Here is a 6,844-nt window from a genome sequence, read left to right as displayed (position 1 = left end):
GACTAGGCCAGACTTCCCCCACAGGTCCCAGTTAGACTCAGTCACTTCAGGAACAGTATTGTAGGGAAGGCTCCAGATAGGGACATTGCCTTAGTACTGTTGTGGTATTGCACCGGTGACCGGACAGCCACGCCATACCCTGCGGTCTGGGATCAGGGCCCTATAGACATTACAGGAGACACTCCCACTGGAGCTCCCCCACAAGGCGGACCATCACCTGTGAGGCGAGAGGGGATTTTGCAGACGCCGCGTCGTGGGATCACAGACGCAGCTCTGCTACAAGAAGGCTTACACAATTCCCTGGTCATAGCCAGGAAGGTACCCACCATGCACCATCACCACACAAGGGGGGTTGCGCTCCCACACATTCTGGGTGGGGACTGCTCTAGAACACCGAGTGTTTAGGTGCCTAGGGCACCGTCAGTACTTTGGGTGAACCACACTGGGATGTTGAGTATTGTGTGGGTATTGCATTGGGCATTGTGATTGTTATTATATGTGCATGTGTCAGTAAACCTTAGTTATATACGTGTGTGTATCACTTATTACTGTTATTGGTTCCTGTGAGGGGTTATCCCACCAACGCTAGGATCCCTCATAGGTGGAGGCGCTGCACCGAGAGGAGAAAGAGCTCACCCGGCTCCCAGTGGTGGAGGCTTAGGCCTCCTGTGAGCATACAGGTATATCAGCATACGTAGTTCCCTTAGTCATAGGGAAAGGGGGCTAAACTTTTATTTTTTATCATGCAGTAGTGCTACACATCCATAAATCCACGTATCTGTGACTTTTTATTGGGCTTGCCTTAAGGAGTGACATTATGGTGGTTATAAAATGACTTTTCAGTTCTCTTTCCAAAATGCATTCCAGCAAAAGTGTTTAGATCTTCAGTTCAACATAACAAATAACATTTTACTTGCAGAACATCTGTACTTATTTGTATACAGTATTTAAAAAAAAATGGCATTTTCATTTTACATCAAGAAAGATACAAGTAAATAAAGAGAATCTACATAGTACGATGGAACTTTGTTGATACCCCTATGTTCTGGTCCCTATATGTGGCTTTCTTTGTCCTATGCCTGCAGTGACCTTTGCCTTAGTTTGTGTCACTGTGCAAAGTACCTATAGTTGTCTTAGCCTGTTGCCTTAGCAACCCCTTAATCTGGCCCCTGACATAATGGCCCTAGCACTTTGTAGGGCTCTGCCCTATCTCCTGCTTGTCTGATTATAGTATCCTTCCTTTTCAAGCATGCAACCATTGTTGGTGGTCTTTCCCAAACTGCTCTCCCATTGATATCATTGTTTTTTCACCTTCCCCTCATTTTTGCATTCCTAAAGTTTTCTTTTATTTTTTGTTTGCACTCATCAGTAAAGTTGATCAGAAATCCAAGAAGGCCTCTGTTTGCATGGAAAAGGTGAGTAACATTTTAACCACCACACCCCAAGAAGTAAAAATGTAAGAGTATATTAGCCACGCAAGCTGCAATCGTTTTGAGAGTAAAGTCTGGGAAGAACGAAGCAAGGGCTACAGCAGCATAAAAAGGAGGATCAGCCACGGGTACCCATAAAATGTGACATTTATTCAGCTCACATGGACAGCTGGAACAGATAAAAACACGTACGTGTTTCGCGCGCGCTGCCCTTTACCTTGATAAAAGCTAAGTTATAAGACCAGAGATGAACAGAACCCCTATGTAGCACTCTGTTACTAAGTGAGATGATGATAGTATTAAAACATGATTTATTCAAAACTTCGTTAAACCAATGGGGTTTAAAACAATAATTAAATAGGTTCCAAGCACTGTATAGACTCTTGGGGTAAGTATACAGAGGAGTAGAGGTATATATTATGTATTAATGCCCAGTGTTTGTGAGTTCACTGGCCCTAGTGTTCCTTGTGTGAAGTAATCACCTGGTCCTAGGGAATGGTGTGATGAGGGAATGAGAGTGGTAACCTTATATGTAGTGCCACAGTATACTAAGTACTGGTTGGTGCACCAATGATCAGAAACCTTGCACTAAGCTGCTGTGTATTACAGCCAAGTGTTATGATGTTGGTTGTTAATAACAATCCTAGATGGTTGTGCACCAATCATGACCACTAACGCAAATGTTGGTAATTGTGCGTGAGTGCGGAGAATATAAATTCTATCGTGTAAACCTGGGATCTGAAGTAAGCAGGTCTAAAGTTGACACTGGTACTTATGGGGTTAATATACTGATGAGAATTGAGGCACTGCTGAGACTCCTGTATGGTTAGATAAGGAGATATCAGCTAAGTAATCCACTGTATAGGATCTATGAACAGGTTTAATAATATAAGAACCTTATCCTAATGAGTGTTTTACTACTCCATATAGGGTGTTAGACTGGCACTTCAGAATCTATAAAGTATGATAGTATCTGAATAGGACACTTTATTGCTACCAGAGTATTAGATATCCCTAAACATTATGTAGAAGTGGGATAGTAGCTAGGGTATGTTGTCCCTAGTATTGTAGATAGTAGATTGCCAGTTAGATATGAATCACTCCCTCTATGTTAGCTCCCCAGACCGTCAGGTCTGTCTGGAGCATGTTGCTGTGCAGCAGCCGAGCCACTCTGTCTTTCCCTGTTGGAATGAGATCGGCGTCTGTGAACGAGGGCTCTGCACGTGCACGTGACTGTGTGATGCCGACGCGTGCGTTTCGCTGTTGTGCTTTGTCAAGGCCAGTATGCGGGGGGTGTCCCATGAATCAGGAAGGTATTTATAGCGCTTGTGTTGAACTATTGTAACCTTTAGATCTAGCGCATGCGCACTGTAGAGCTGGTCTGTGTTAGTGTTCGTGGCCAGCACTGAGTCACTGTATGCTGTCAGAGACTGTCTGGTGCTGCAGCATGCTGCTGTAATGATAATAGCAAGTTGCGCTAGATCTAAAGGTTACAATAGTTCAACACAAGCGCTATAAATACCTTCCTGATTCATGGGACACCCCCCGCATACTGGCCTTGACAAAGCACAACAGCGAAACGCGCGCGTCTGCATCTTAGCCTAGTTGGTAGGAGCGCAGGAATCATTCTTTTTGTGTATATATAATATATATATATATATATCTTGAAAAAAGGGTAATTTAGTTTAACCCTTGGGCCACAGCATCATAAGCCTGCGAGCCACTTCAAGGCATGACCAGATATCGCAGGCCCTAACACTAACTGATTAGTGAACACTAACTGAGGTTGGCAACAGAACCAAAGCCAAGCCCCTCGAAAGAGCCAGTAGCTTCTTTCCCATAAGGAGCAGGTTTGTTTATCCCGAGGGTTTAGCTCTGGCTGTGCTAGGCATTTCACAACATCATTGCACAGGAAGTTCAATTCTAGGAATAGAGTAGAGTTTATCTTGGGGAAGTAAACAAGAAGGAGAAACTTGCCAATAAGAAGGGCAAACCTGCCAAAAGCAAAGCGGAGTGGATTTCAAAATGTAAGCACTGAAATTATGAACATGTAAATAAGGAACTAAAGAGGCGCTTCTGACTAAAATCCATATATGTACCGCCCTAGTACCATCCTGAAATAAGAGAACCACATTGAATAACACTATAATCATAATATTTATATGTTTCGTTTTTTTTTAACTGGTTCTAATCAGGTTTTTTTGTGTTATGAGTAGTCCCAGTCATTGCTCCTGGAGCCATCAGAGATATTAAATGAGATGGAGATGGATTAAAAAAAAATGTGTTTGCAACTAGCCATTGAGACAGTCTTTAATGGCAAGTTGCCAACACAAAAGTGATTTGTGTACATATGCAAAAAAGGTAAAAAAATGTACACCTCTGGCACTGACCAAATAAGAGTCTGACTCGCTGAGTAATGCCTTATTCAGTAGGAAGCTTTTTCAGATTAAAAAGGAAAACAATAATTTGAGCAACATTGAAATATAGTGAATGCCTTTTAACAATTTATTACCAGATACAATCCAATTTGGTTGTGTGCAGGGATTCTCAATTCAGACACATTTGCAGTACTGCTTTAAATTTTAGATCCATTGCAGCTTGTCATGTGAGGTCCCTAGTCCACTCCTTTCCTAAACTTTTATTAACACCTCTAGTGCCACCGTTTTTAAATGAGCAATCTCCTAAATTTACTAACATCACTTTGAACTACCCTTTTCATGCTTTGTACAGTGACCTCTTTATAAATTCTAAGAATTTTGCAGACGGGGGGAAAAAACTGATGAGAATACCCAAGAACCTAATAGAAGCTCTCTATACTGTATATGCAGTGTTTCCAACTTTGCCCCATTACAGCACAAGATACTGTGACTTCTATTGGTCTCTCTCCCACTGTAGAGCATCTACATCTTAATATATAAAATTGAAATTTGTGAGTCTGGTGCTAGATGTGGTGAATCTGATTGGTCCTCAGCCTCTGGCCAATCAGATTAGTGGCTCTATGACGTCACCCAACTGCCACTCTCTTCTTCTCCTCACCCGCAGCTCACCTTCCCCCTCGGCCTCACCCAACTGACACACACACACACACTCCTTTTCACCTAGCTCACCTCCCCGCCGGCTCCCCCCCATCACCCCCCAGCTCACCTCCCCCCAGGGAATCCACCAGGCTCACCCGAGTCCCGGCCAGCAGCAGCATGCGGGTAGTGTCGCCGCCGACATAGCTCCGCGCGGGGGGGGGGGAACCGCGTCCAGCCGCCTCTTCCCCCACCACACCGTTTCTCAGCAGCGCCTCACCTCCCCACCCGCCGCCGACACAGCTCCGCGTGGGGGAGGGAGAACCACCGACGACGACACCCGCCTCTGCCCCACCACCTCCCACCCTCCTTCAGCAGCGCCTCACCTCCTCACCACCCGCTGCCGACACAGATGCGCGCGGGGGAGGGGGAACCAACGCCGCCGACGACACCCGCCTCTGCCCCACCACCCCCCACCCTCTCTGCAGCGCCTCACCTCCTCCCCACCCGCTGCTGACACAGATGCGGGGGAGGGGGAAGGACAACACCACTGCAGCCGCCTCTGAGCCCACCACCCCCCCTCTCAGCAGCGCCTCACCTGTCCATTTGCTGCCGACACTAGCGCGTCACCGCCAGTCAGCGGGGGAGGGGGGAGGGAGTCAGGAGAGAGGGGGGGGAGAGGGAGTCAGAAGTGAGAGGGGGGGAGAGGGAGTCAGGAAAAGGGGGGTGGGGAGGGAGTCAGGAGAGAAGGGGGGGAAGCCCACACAAATACATACTGACTGACACACACTGACTGACACACACTCACTGACTGACTGACACACACACTCACTGACTGACACACTCACTGACTGACTGACACACACACTTCCCCCCTCAGTCAGCTCAGCTGCCAAACACAGAGGGGGGGCACAGAGCTGTGAACAGGGGCGGGGCGGAGCTGTGAACGGGGGGGGAGGGGTGAAACAAAGCATTGAATGGGGTGGGGAATCAGAGCTGTGAACAGTGGGGGGAGGGCGCAGCTCTGAACAGCTGTGAAGAGGGGGGGAAGAGTTGAGAGAGAGGATGGGGGAGCCAGAACATTACATCACGGGCAACGCTGGATATATCAGCTAGTCTAAATAATAAGACTGGACACAGGAATGGAGGAAAGACCATAACTCCTTGTGCTTACAGAAAATACTTATTTAACTGACAGGGACAATACTTAGGATCAGGTTGTTGATCTCACTCGCAAGTACACATGAACACACCAACACCAGTTGTTAGTCAAATACAATTTATTGGTTACTTGGCTTCAGAAAAACTTCAGGATCTTACTGCAAGTATGGTATCATATTGTATGTAGACCGCCAATAACCCCCCATTCCTGGAAGTTGTATCTTCCTGTGCTCACGTTGGCCCTGCACGCAAAGCCACCACATTAATCTTATGCCGCGGGCGAGTGTCGGGCAAAACTTGCGCCCAGGGCAAACGTGAATAGTTTGAATTCAGGAAACAGATTTCAGGAAATAAAGCTCAGGAACTGGGGGGCCACTTTCGAAAACTAAAAAAAAACATAACTTTTGTGGAACTTGACATGTTGCAGACATGGGATTTCAACCATCATAGACATTTTAGTAAAAAGCAAGTAAAGTTAACCCATAATGATCCTGAGATTATACAGGTAGGCCAACACAATAGGAAAAATCATATTCTCCTTACTGTAAGGAATCCGCTCCTCGGTTTACTGTTTGCCTTACCTTGTAGACCTGTGCAGTCCCGGAACACTTCCCCTGATATTTACTGCAGCCTGGATTCACTCACCAAAGCAATACTGCCACACGCCCCTTCTGCCATTGGTTCTCTGACCTTTAAGTGTTGCCTTCCCACAATGCTCCCTGCCGAGCATAGTCCTTCCTGGATGTCTCTGTGTTCTGCCATAAGCCTTGTCTGTCTCCTTGGTTCCTGAGACCGGCTGCTAGTGTCACGCAGCGGTCTGTTCCTGTACTGAAGCGGAGTACTCTCCTTGTTGTCTTCAGCTCCCTGATTCCTGTGACCGGCTGCTAGTCTCATGCAGCGGTCAGTTCCTGTTTCCTGTGCTGAAGCTGAGTACTCTCCTTGTTACTTCAGCTCCTTGTTTCCTGTGACCGGCTGCTATATTCATGCAGCGGTCTGTTCCTGGTTTCCTGCACTGAAGCGGAGGTTTCCCTGTGTATCTTCAGCTTCCTGGTTCCTGGGGCCTACTCTTTCCCTAATCTAGAGAGGCCGTGTCCTGGTTCCTGCGCTGAAACGGAGGATTCCCCAGCCCGCTCAGGACTCTTGCGCTGAAGCACTGGTTTACCAGTGCAGCTAGGCGGTGTGCTACTCTGGTCTGTCTACCACCTCCTGAGACCAGTACCATGGGCCATGGTCGCTGCA

At 47.0% G+C, this 6,844-nt stretch overlaps 1 long non-coding RNA gene across 1 annotated transcript in view; it reads left to right on the top strand.

The window, feature by feature from the left end:
* The first annotated feature begins 1,089 nt into the window (after positions 1–1,089).
* LOC142492071 (uncharacterized) overlaps positions 1,090–6,844 on the top strand; it is a 41,391-nt gene continuing 35,636 nt past the window's right edge. Inside the window, exon 1 of the long non-coding RNA XR_012800714.1 lies at positions 1,090–1,415. This is a non-coding gene — a long non-coding RNA (uncharacterized LOC142492071). The remainder of the gene's footprint in view (positions 1,416–6,844) is intronic.

The sequence above is a fragment of the Ascaphus truei genome, chromosome 4 (genome assembly GCF_040206685.1).
Source record: "Ascaphus truei isolate aAscTru1 chromosome 4, aAscTru1.hap1, whole genome shotgun sequence".
NCBI lineage: Eukaryota > Metazoa > Chordata > Amphibia > Anura > Ascaphidae > Ascaphus > Ascaphus truei.
The sequence above is the reverse complement of the archived record's forward strand: the minus strand, read 5'-3'. Positions and strand labels throughout refer to the sequence as shown.